The sequence below is a fragment of the Saccopteryx leptura genome, chromosome 2 (assembly GCF_036850995.1).
Source record: "Saccopteryx leptura isolate mSacLep1 chromosome 2, mSacLep1_pri_phased_curated, whole genome shotgun sequence".
Lineage (NCBI taxonomy): Eukaryota > Metazoa > Chordata > Mammalia > Chiroptera > Emballonuridae > Saccopteryx > Saccopteryx leptura.
In genome coordinates this window covers 183073633-183085693 of record NC_089504.1, presented here as the reverse complement: position 1 = coordinate 183085693, position 12061 = coordinate 183073633, and the positions used below count along the sequence as shown (strand labels likewise).

At 40.9% G+C, this 12061-nt stretch overlaps 1 non-coding gene across 1 annotated transcript; it reads left to right on the top strand.

Annotated features, from left to right (window-relative positions):
* Positions 1–1427: 1427 nt before the first annotated feature.
* On the top strand, positions 1428–1571 carry LOC136396078 (small nucleolar RNA SNORA24). Its single transcript, XR_010749501.1, has one exon. It is a non-coding gene; the product is annotated as a small nucleolar RNA SNORA24 (small nucleolar RNA).
* The last annotated feature ends 10490 nt before the right edge of the window (positions 1572–12061 follow it).

Below are 12061 nucleotides of genomic sequence, written 5' to 3'. Positions count from 1 at the left end.
TCCAAGTCTGTGTGGTGGCATGATTGTGGGAGCCTGGCCTGGGGTGTTGGAGCTCAAATATGTATTCATGGTTGGGGGGAGGGATGAGCAGTTACAGAAGATTGGTTATATATAAGGGCAATTAATTAAATAAATAAATATAAAGGGGGCCTGGGTTATATTTTTTTTAATTTTTAAAGATTATATTTATTGATTTATTTGGGAGGGCAAGAAGTATTAGCTTATTGCTTCCGTTTAGTTGTTCATTGGTTGCTTGTATGTCCTTGACTGGGCAAGCCTAGGGTTTCAAACTGGCAACCTCAGCATTCCGGGTCAAAGCTCTATCCACTGCACCACAAGCCAGGCTTAAAGGGAGCCAGATTTCTTATACCAGACAAGGGTCTCAGTTGGAAAAGGAGACTATAACAATGTATCCTGTAACATTAGGTTAGAATTGGAGGTATCAGGGTAAAAAAAAAAAAGATATATATCAATTTAGCCTGATTGTAAATCAATATAATTGATTTACATATAATATATATGATATTATACATACACATTTTTCCCCTTAATTCTGTTCACTGAGAGGACCTAAGAATAGTGGCACCCCAGATCACATCTGGTATTGGTTTCTTTTTTTTTTTCTTCTTTTCCAAATGAGAGGAAGGGAGATAGAGAGAGAGACTCCTGCATGCCCTGACCAGGATCCATTCAGCAACCCCCGTCTGGGGCCATGCTTGCAACCAAGCTATTTTTAGCACCTGACACCCCCCCACCCCCCACCCCCTCCGACAATGTGCTTGAACCAATCCAGCCCTGGCTGTGAGAGGGGAAGAAAAAGAAAGAGAGGAGGGGGAGGAGTGGAGAAGCAGATGATAGCTTCTCCTCTGTGCCCTGACTGGGAATCGAATCCCATACATCATAGGCCAGGCTGATGCTCTACCACTGGGCCAACTGGCCAGGACTGGTATTGGTTTCTAAATACCATTCTCCGTTAAAAAATACCATTGCTCATTGGAGAAAGGGCTGATTCAAGGGCTCAGTGGGAAAAGTACAAGATGAACCTGAAATATCTGGTTGTGCCTGACCAGGCGGTGGCGCAGTGGATAGAGCGTCGGACTGGGATGCGGAAGACCCAGGTTCGAGACCCTGAAGTCACCAGCTTGAGTGAGGGCTCATCTGGTTTGAGCAAAAGCTCACCAGCTTGAGCCCAAGGTCGCTGGCTTGAGCAAGGGGTTACTCGGTCTGCTGCAGGCCGTGGTCAAGACACGTATGAGAAAGAAATCAATGAACAATTAAGGTGTTGCAATGCGCAACGAAAAACTAATGATTGATGCTTCTCATCTCTCCGTTCCTGTCTGTCTGACCCCGTCTATCCCTCTCTCTGACTCTCTCTCTCTGTCTCTGTAAAAAAAAAAAATCTGGTTGTGCCAGGAACATGTAGAATGCTCAAATAATAATGCAGACATGTCAAAAGGAAATAAGAAGCTGTGGCAGCCTCCCTTCCTAGCCATGGAAGAGCATATTCTTGTTTATTGGCAAAGCTGTCACCATTAATTGGTATCAGATTCTGACTTGCACAAGTAACATTCTCCTGACGACCTGGAGGGGGCCGGGTTATTGCGCGCCCACGTCTGTTTTTTTGCAATGTTTCTACGAAGTTGAAATTGCAACTTCTGGGACCAAGAAGTCCGGTGACCTGGTGAAGTCGCATGTGGCCTCCGGCAGTGCACAGCACAGACGGGATTTCAAATTTTGGCAGCTCCAGGATTGAGTGGCAGATAATTGATAGAAACAAAAGAATGTTCTGGGGGGAAAAAATCAGTGTTTTCAGGATAGAGAATGTTATTTTTTTTAAGTAGATAATAAATCACTTCCTTGTTGTGAGAAAAAAAAAAGGAAATAAGAGTCAACTTGAAAGGACTCCCACTGGCCAAATCTGGGACAATTTGAACATCAAACTAAATAATAACAATAAAATATTAGGATCTATTGAATAAAACAGGAATTGATGACTCATTCTGATAGTAATAAATTAATTAAATGGGAAGAAGAAAAAGATTTTTCTCAGAAAATGACAACTAATAAATGTAGAAGGAATGATGGCATTAGAAAATGTCATTTAGTAACCATCATAATAGTAATTAAGCCACAAAACATCAATGAACACTAAGCACAGTGGGTGAAAATTTGATAAAGAGTAGGGTATTTTCAGTCTTTAAGTACTTTACCAGAAAATATTCATTAATTACAAAAGGAAAAATAATTTTACAGTGGACAAACTTGGCAGACATCATCAAAATCAAGGGATCAAAGTTAACATTAGCATTAATGGGACAAATCAATATAATGTTTAGGCTGGTAGAATGCAATTAAAGCATTACTTCTCTTGTAATTCCTGATAAAAGTATATAACCTGAATCTACCTAATCATGAGGAGATATCAGACATACCCAATTGAGGACATACATCCTACTAAGTAATTGGCCTATAATCTTCATGAAAGTCAAGGAAATTCCAAGAAACTTTCATATTGAAGGAGAGTAGAGTAATATGACAACTAAATGTAACATGTGACTCTGGGCTAGATTCTTTTGCTTTAAAGGATATTTTTGGGACAACTGGCAAAACTTGAACAGGGTCTGTGGATTATATGGCAGTAATGTATCAAATACTAAATTTCTGATTCTAATGTCTCTGATAGTTATCTAGGAGAATGCCCAACTTGGTAGGAATCATACACTAAAGCAGTGGTCCCCAACCCCCGGGCCACAGACCGGTAGCGGTCCGTGGGCCATTTGGTACCGGTCCACAGAGAAAGAATAAATAACTTACATTATTTCCATTTTATTTATATTTTAAGTCTGAACGATGTTTTATTTTTTAAAAATGACCAGATTCCGTTATATCTGTCTAAGACTCACTCTTGACACTTGTCTCGGTCACGTGATACATTTATCCATCCCACCGTAAAGGCCGGTCTGTAAAAATATTTTTCTGACATTAAACCGGTCCGTGGCCCAAAAAAGGTTGGGGACCACTGCACTAATGTATTCAGAACTGATGAGACATTGTGTCATCAATTTACTTTCAAATGGGTTGGCCAGGATGAGGAGGTATTATTGGTTATGTGTACTATTCCCTCACTTTTCCTTTAAGTTTGACATGAATTAAAAGTTTTAAAAAATGAATCATTTGGGCCCTGGCCGGTTAGCTCAGCAGTAGAGCATCTGCCTGGTGTGTGGATATCCTGGGTTCAATTCCCAGTCAGAGCACACAGGAGAAGCAACCATCTGCTTTTCCAGTCCTCCCCCTCTCCCTTCTCTCACTCTTTCTCTCTTCTCCCACAGCCATGGCTCTACTCAGTTGGAGCAAGTTAGCCCTGGGTGCTGAGGATGGCTCCCTGGCCTCACGTCAGGTGCTAAAATAGCTTGGTTGCCGAGCAACAGAGCAGCAGCCCCAGATGGGCAGAGCATCGCCCATATGGGGCTTGCCGGATAGATCCCAGTCACAGTGCATACAAGAGTCTGTCTCTCTGCCTCCCTGCTTCTCACTTAAGAAAAGTGAAGAAAAAATAAATGAATCATTTGAAGCATATAGAAATGCCTTGATAATTTGAGATGTCTGCTCTTACCACTTATATTCAGCATTGTACTCAAGATTCTAGGTGGTGAAATAAATAAATAAAAATCATACATTTTAGAAAGTAAGAAATAAAATGCTTTTTTCATAGCTAAAATGATAATTTATATAGAAAATTCTATGGAATCTACAAAGATCACTAGCACTAAATAAGTGAGTTTAGTAAAAGTACAGGATACAAGATTAAAATGCAAAAATCAACTGTATTTACATATATTAGCAAAAACAATCAGGTATTGCCATATAGCAGAGTCTGTAACTGAGTCTTCAAAAAGCCATTCTAGCCCTGGCTAATAGTTCACTTGGTTAGAGCATCGTCCTGAAGCACAGAGGTTGCTGGTTTGACCTCGGTCAGGACACATACAGGGACAAATTGTGTTCCTGTCTCCCTCTCTTTCTTTCTTTTCCCCTTCCTCACTCTACAATCAATAAGATAAATAAATAGCTACCATTCTACTGTTCTTCCAAACTAGCAGCTTCAGCATGGTGGGGAACATGGTAAGATCAGTGAATTTGATGTGCGTGGGTTCACTGTTACACTTTTTTTGCTGTGAAGTGAGTTCCTTAAACAGAAGCAATGCCATGTGAATTCCATAAAGGTGGATAAGGCATTATTTAGGTCCATTGATCGTAGCTTTGGAAGAAGCATTTCATGCAAGAAAGGAAAATCTGTATCCAGAGTTTCTATTCCAGTAGGACTAAAATGCTTCCTTTTTTTTTTTTTTTTTTTTTTTTTTTTTGACAGAGACAGAGAGAGTCAGAGAGAGGGCAGATAGGGACAGATGGGAAGGGAAAGAAATGAGAAGCATCAATTCTTGGATGCGACATCTTAGTTGTTCATTGACTACTTATTCATTGATTGCTTTCTTATATGTGCCTTGACCAGGGGGCTACAGCAGAGTGAGTGACCCCTTGCTCAAGCCAGCGACCTTGGGCTTCAAGCCAGTGACCTTTGGACTCAAGCCAATGACCATGGGGTAATGTCTATGTCCCATGCTCAAGCTGGTGAGCCTGCGCTCAAGCCAGATGAGCCCTCGCTCAAGCTGGACTAGCAACCTTGGGGTTTCGAACTGGGGTCCTCCGCCTCCCAGTCCGACACTCTATCCACTACACCACTGCCTGGTCAGGCTGAAATGCTACCTTTTCAATAATGCAAGTGGTCCAATGTAATTAACCTGCCATCAGGTAGTTGTGCCATATTGGCCCCAAAGAATGGTGCCATATTGAGTATTCATCAGGGGCCATAGCTGTGTTTTTTGGTTTTGGTGAGTGAAAATCGAAGTTGCTGAGCCCATGCATAACCTCCAGTCTTGGCCATTTTATTTATGAGCCCATTGAGTGATGACATGAGTGGCTGGGGAAAGGAGCTTACCGGTGGTCATAGAATGGGTCATTCTACCCACTTATTAAAATCTTCCTCTGCTGAGGTCATCCTTTAGTGACCACAGTTACACAAATATCTTCATGTTTTCTGCTCATTCAGAAAGGTCTCTAAACATATTCTTTCCCTCCCTCACCTTCTGTGACACAGTGGATAGAGTGTCGACCTGGGATGCTAAGGTCCCAGGTTCAAAATCCCGAGGTGGCCAGATTGAGCGCAGGGTCACCAGCTTGAGCATGGGATCATCAACAGGATCCCAAGGTCACTAGCTTGAAGTCAAGATCTCTGACTTGATCCAAAGGTCGCTGGCTTGAGCAAGGGTCACTGGCTTGGCTGGAACCTCCACTCCAGTTAAGGCACATATGAGAAAGCAATCAATGAACAACTTAAGTGACACAACTGTGAGTTGATGCTTCTTATCTTTCTCCTTTCCTGTCTCTCTCTCTCTCTCTCTCTCTCTCTCTCTCTCTCGCACACACACACACACACACACACACACACACACACACACACAGATTTATACTGTATGTGTACTTTATATTATGTCAATTATACCCCAATAGAGCTATAAAAACATTTAAATAAAAATGTTAACTGAGCCTGACCAGGTGGCAGCACAGTGGATAAAGTGTCAGACTGGGACACAGAGGACACAGGTTCCTTTGAAACCCTGAGGTCTCCGGCTTGAGCAAGGGCTCATAGGCTTGAGCGCAGGCTCACTGGCTTGAGTGTGGGGTCCTTGGCTTGAGCCCAAAGGTCGCTGGCTTGAAGCCCAAGGTCATTTGCTTGAGCAAGGGGTCACTCACTCTGATGTAGCCCCCAGTCAAGGCACATATGAGAAAGCAATCAATGCACAACTAAGGTGCCGCAACAAAGAATTGATGCTTCTCATCTCTCTCCTGTCTTGTCTGTCCCTACCCTCTTTCTGTTTCTCTCTCTGTCTCTGTCACACACACACACAAAAGTAAACTGATATAAGTAGAAATATTAATAAGTAATAAAAATTTCAGCCCTGGCCAGATTGCTAAATTGATTAAATTATTATTTCAAAGCTCAGAGTTTGCTGGATTGATCCTGATCGGGGTACATAGAAGAACAGATCAACGTTCCTATCTCTTTCTCTCTCAAAGCAATAAATTAAAATTTTTTTTAATTATCTGATAGAGACACAACTCTACCTACTAATCCTTCCCCCTCCTTACACAGACATAACCATATTACTAAAGTTATATATCGTTTCTGTATGTTTTTATACTTTTATAACAAATATCCATAACAAAATATACTATAAATTATACATATTGTTTAGCATACTTTATAGTTATAAATAGCACCATATTGTATGTGTTCTGTTTCAATTTGCCTTTTTTTGCTCAAAATTATGTTTTTGAGATTTATTCATGTTTTTGATACTCATAAATATAAATGAAATTCATTTCTTTTAACTGTGTATAGTAGTCTTATTTTTGCACTGAAGGAGAGTTTTCAACAGTGTTGCAATGAACACTGTATATGCTTTCTTTAAGAATAAACTTTCTTGGCCTGACCTGTGGTGGCGCAGTGGATAAAGCGTCGATGTGGAAATGCTGAGGTCGCCGGTTCGAAACCCTGGGCTTGCCTGGTCAAGGCACATATGGGAGTTGATGCTTCCAGCTCCTCCCCCCGTCTCTCTCTTCTCTCTCTCTCTCCCTCTCTCTCTTCTCTCTAAAAAAAAAAAAAGAATAAATAAAATTAAAAAAAAAAAAGAAGAATAAACTTTCTCTAGGAAAGACTTCTATTACTAGGTGATGGAATACAATGGCCCTCCATATTCACCAATTTCGTGTCTATGGATGGATTCAACCAGTCATGGATCAAAATTATTCAGAAAAACATCCCAGAAAGTTCTAAATGGCAAAACTTGAATTTTCCACATGCCGCACCAAGCACTGCACTGAACCGATGTGAGTGAAGTGATATGTAGACATACTCTATTGTAGCTTATATGCAAATATATATCATTTTATACAAGGGACTTGAGCACTGCATATTTTGGTATCCATGGGGGTCCTGGAACCAATACCCTCTGATGAGGAATGACTGTAAATATATGTTCTGCTTTATGAGGTATTGTCAAATTGTTCTCCAAAGTAGCTATTTCAAACATTTCTACTAGCTTTATCCTTACTGCACTTCTCAGTTTTCATCTGCCAAATGGTGTGAAATGAGATCTCATCATTTAATTTCCACTTCCATATTTACTAAAGAGATTGAGCCTCTGATTCAACTATATATACTGTCTTTTCTTAAGTGGGAGCAGGGAGGCAGAGAGAAAGACTCCCACATGCACCCCAGCTGGGATCCATCCAGCAACCCCCCTACCAGGAATGCTCTGCCCATCTGGGGCTGTTGCTCTGTTGCTATTCCAGTGCCTGAGGCGAGGCCATGGAGCCATCCTCAGCACCCAGGACTAACTTGCTCCAACTGAGTGGAGCCATGGCTGTGGGAGAAGAAAAGAGAGACAGAGTGAGAGAAGGGAGAGGGGGAAGGGTGGAGAAGCAGATGGTTGCTTCTCCTGTGTACCCTGACTGGGAATTGAACCCAGGACATCCACATACCAGGCCCATGCTCCAACTGGCCAACTGGCCAGGGCCACTATATGCTGTCTTTAAGTGTCTAATACTTTAGATCCAATGATACCGTATTTCCCCATGTATAAGATGCTCCCATATATAAGACGCACCTTAATTTGGGGGCCTGAAATTTGAAAAAAATGTATTACATGAAGTTGTTGAACTCAAGTTTTATTCATCATAAAATTCATACAACTCCTCATCACTGTCAAAACTCCCATCCATTAGCTTGTCCTCATCTGTGTCTGATGACGAATCACTGTCTTCAACAATGAGTGTAAAAACAAGCGTGAAAAAGGGAAAATGTAAGTAAAATATCTACAACCACTGTGTAAGACACACCCAGTTTTTAGATCCCAAATTTTTCGGAAAAGTGTGCGTCTTATACATGGGGAAATATGGTACATCTGGGCTGATAAAGTATGAAAAAGATGTATGATGTAAATACTAATCAAAAGAGATCTAGAATGTCTATGTTATATAAGACAATATACTTTAAGACAAAAATTGCTACTGGAGACAAAGAATGACATTTAAAAGTGATAAAAGGCCTGATCTGTGGCAGTGCAGAGGATAAAGCATTGACCTGGAATGCTTAGATTGCTGATTTGAAATCCCGGGCTTGCCTGGTCAAGGCACATATGAGAAGCGACTAGTACAAGTTGGTATTTCTTGCTCCTCTCCCCTGCCTTTCTTTCTCCCCTCCTCTGTCTAAAATCAATAAATAAAATCTTTTAAAAAGATAAAAAATAAATAAATAAAAATGGTAAAAGAATTGATTAATCAAGAAGATAAAGCAATCATAAACATGAATGCACAAAAAGCCCCAAAATATATGAAGCAACAATTGACAGAATGAAGGGAGAAACAGAAAGTTCAATGATTATAGTTGGAGATTTCAATACCCAACATCCCTTTTTTTTTTTTTTTTTAGAATTAAAGTGTTTTATTTTTTTGTAAAAACATATCAAGAGTAGTTAGAACAGCCTTGCCAGGGTACTCAGTTAGTTGGTTGGAGCATCATCCCAATATACTGGGTTCAACCCCTGGTCAGGACACATACAAGAATCAACTAATGATTGTATAAATAAGTGGAACAACAAATAAATATTTCTCTGTCTCTCTTCCCCTTCCTCTCTAAAACCATTTAAAAATTTAAAAAAAATAACCTGACCTGTGGTGGCACAGTGGATAAAGCATCGACTTGAAATGCTAAGGTCACAGGTTTGAAACCCTGGGTTTGCCTGGTCAAGGCACATATGGGAGTTGATGCTTCCTGCTCCTCCCTTCTCTCTCTCTCTCTCCTCTCTAAAATGAATAAAGTCTTTAAAAAACATTTTTTAATTAAAAAAATCAGAGTAATTAGAACAATGCTTGCCTTCTTATCATATAAGTTACAATACAGAATTACTTTTTCTATGCCTTAGTAAGTTGTTAGTCTCCTTTCTAAATCTAGATCACCTTCCAACGTTTTATCCTCTCTTCTTTTATTATTATTATTTTTTTATTTATTAATTTTTAGAGAGGAGAGAGAGAGAGGGAGAGAGAGAGAGACAGCGAGAGAAGGGGGAGGAGCAGGAAGCATCAACTCCCATAGGTGCCTTGACCAGGCAAGCCCAGGGTTTCGAACCGGCGACCTCAGCATTTCCAGGTCGAGGCTTTATCCACTGCGCCACCACAGGTCAGGCTTATCCTCTCTTCTTGCGGGGCAGGAAATATCTTAGTTTCTTCCGAGATCAGACAAAATCAGGTGCGTTCAGAATGGTATGGCCATTGACGGAGAGTTCCTTTAACGTGAATTATTTTTTGCTGGATTCACTTCCTTTTGGATGTTTTCATTCTTTTTGTCACTTTCCTCATTTATGGCAATAAGGCAATAAGGTCACCTTCATTTCTTTGTTTTTTTATTTCGAGCCTCTAGAATAGCTCCAGTGGCAACATTCCCTTGCTCAGCTGTATTTTCTAAACTACACTTATGTTCAGTTTGAATTACACTTCCTGTACTCACTTTTTGTTTCTTTCTTTTCTGCCATTTTTATTGGCCAGTTCCCTCCACTGCTTTCCATTTTTTAAAAATGTCACATGGGAAGACAAGGAAGCAACAAAAATACACACTTTGCTCTCTGTGTATAAACTTAATAACAGATGCACTTGATCAGTTACCAACAGACTTCGAAAGAAGTGACATGATTGGTAACCAACTGGTAGTGTTGCACATATTTACAAGGCAATTTGTGCATGATGATCTAGCAATGAAGTTTGTACTTCATGCAAGTACTCACAGTTCCTATATCTTGGTAACTGAAATATGAACCCTGCTATAGGGGAATAACCCATTTCCTTTTTAAAATTTTATTATTATTATTATTATTATTATTATTATTATTATTATTTTAGCAAGAGAGACATACAGACAGACAGACAGGAAGGAAGATGAGAACCATCAACTCATAGTTGTGGCACTTTAGTTATTCATTGATTGTTTTCTCATATGTGCCTTCACCAGGGGACTCCAGCAAAACCAGTAACCCCTTGCTCAAACCAGTGTCTTGGGCTTCAAGCCAGCAACCGTGGGGTCATGTCTAAGATCCCAGGCTGCTGCTCTATCCACTGTGCCACTGTCTGGTCAGGCAGGGAATAACCCATTTTCAATAATGGATAGACAACCAGACAGAAGATCAATAAGAAAAGAGATTTGAACAACACTATAAACCAACTAGATTCAAAATATAATAATAGGACAGGCCATCCAAAAACAACAGAATACATCTTCTTCTAAAGTGCATATGAAAACTTCTCTAATATAGACTATCTGTCAGGCCATAAAATCTGTATTAATAATTTTTTTTTAGATTTTATTTATTGATTTTTTGGGGGAGAGAGAAAGACAGGGGAGAAGCATCATCTCATAGTAGTTGCTTCCTGTATGTGCCTTGACTGAGCAAGCCTAGGGTTTCAAACCAGCAACCTCAGCATTCTAGGGCAACGTTCTGTCCACTGCACCACCTCAGGTCAGGCCTGTCTTAATAATTTTTAAAATATTTTTAAAAAGATTTTATATATTGATTTAACAGAGAAAAAAGAGAGGGAGGAACAAGAAGTATCAACTCATAATTGCTTCACTTTAGTTGTTCATTGTTTGTTATATGTGCCTTGACTGGGCAAGCCCCGAGTTTTGAAGCAGTGACCTCAGCATTACAGTTTGATGCTCTATCCACAGCATTACCACAGGCCAGGCTAAAGTCTTTTTACTACTGTGAAGTACATTCTCCAGTCATTAAATGAAATTAGAAATTGCCTTGGGCCCTGGCCGGTTGGTTCAGTGGTGGAGCGTCGGCCTGGCGTGCAGAAGTCCCGGGTCCGATTCCCGGCCAGGGCACACAGGAGAAGCGCCCATCTGCTTCTCCACCCCTTCCCCTCTCCTTCCTCTCTGTCTCTCTCTTCCCCTCCTGCAGCCAAGGCTCCATTGGAGCAAAGTTTGCCCGGGCGCTGAGGATGGTTCTGTGGCCGCTGCCTCAGGCGTTAGAATGGCTCTGGTTGCAACAGAGCGACGCCCCAGAGGGGTGGAGCATTGCCCCCTGGTGGGCATGCCGGGTGGATCCCGGTCGGGTGCATGCGGGAGTCTGTCTGACTGCCTCCCCATTTCCAACTTCAGAAAAATACAAAAAAAAAAATTGCCTTGGCTGAATATCTCAGTTGGTTAGAGTATAGTCCCCATAAGCCAAGGTTGCAGGTTCCATCCCCAGTCAGGGCACATACAAGAATCAACCAATAGATCCATAAATAAGAGGAACAATGAATCTATGTTTCTCTCAAATCAATAATTAAAAAAAATATTTTTCCGAAGTTAGAAGCGGGGAGGCAGACAGACAGACTCCTGCATGCACCTGACCAGGATCCACCCGGCCTGCCCATCAGGGGGTGATGCTCTGCCCATCTGGGGCATTGCTCCATTGTGGCCGGAGCTATCCTCAGCGCCTGGGCCAACTTTGCTTCAATGGAGCCTTGGCTGTGAGAGGGGAAGAGAGAGATAGAGCGGAAGGAGAGGGGGAAGGGTAGAGAAGCAGATGGGTACTTCTCTTGTGTGCCCTGACCAAGAATTGAACCCGGGACTTCCACATGCCAGGTCGATGCTCTACCACTGAGCCAACTGTCCAGGGCCTCAATCAATAAATTTTAAAAATAAATAAAATTAGAAATTATTAACAGAAAGGAACTAGGAAAACTTACAATATGTGTAAATTAAACAACATACTCCTATATAAGCAATGGGTCAAAGAAATTTCAAAGAAAATTAGGAAATATATACTTTGAGATGATTGAAAATGAAAACAACTCATCAAAATTTATGGAATGCAGTAAAAGGAATACTTAGAGGTAAATTTATGATTATAAAGAAGTATATTTTTGCCTGACCTATGGTGGTGCAGTGGATAAGCATCAACCA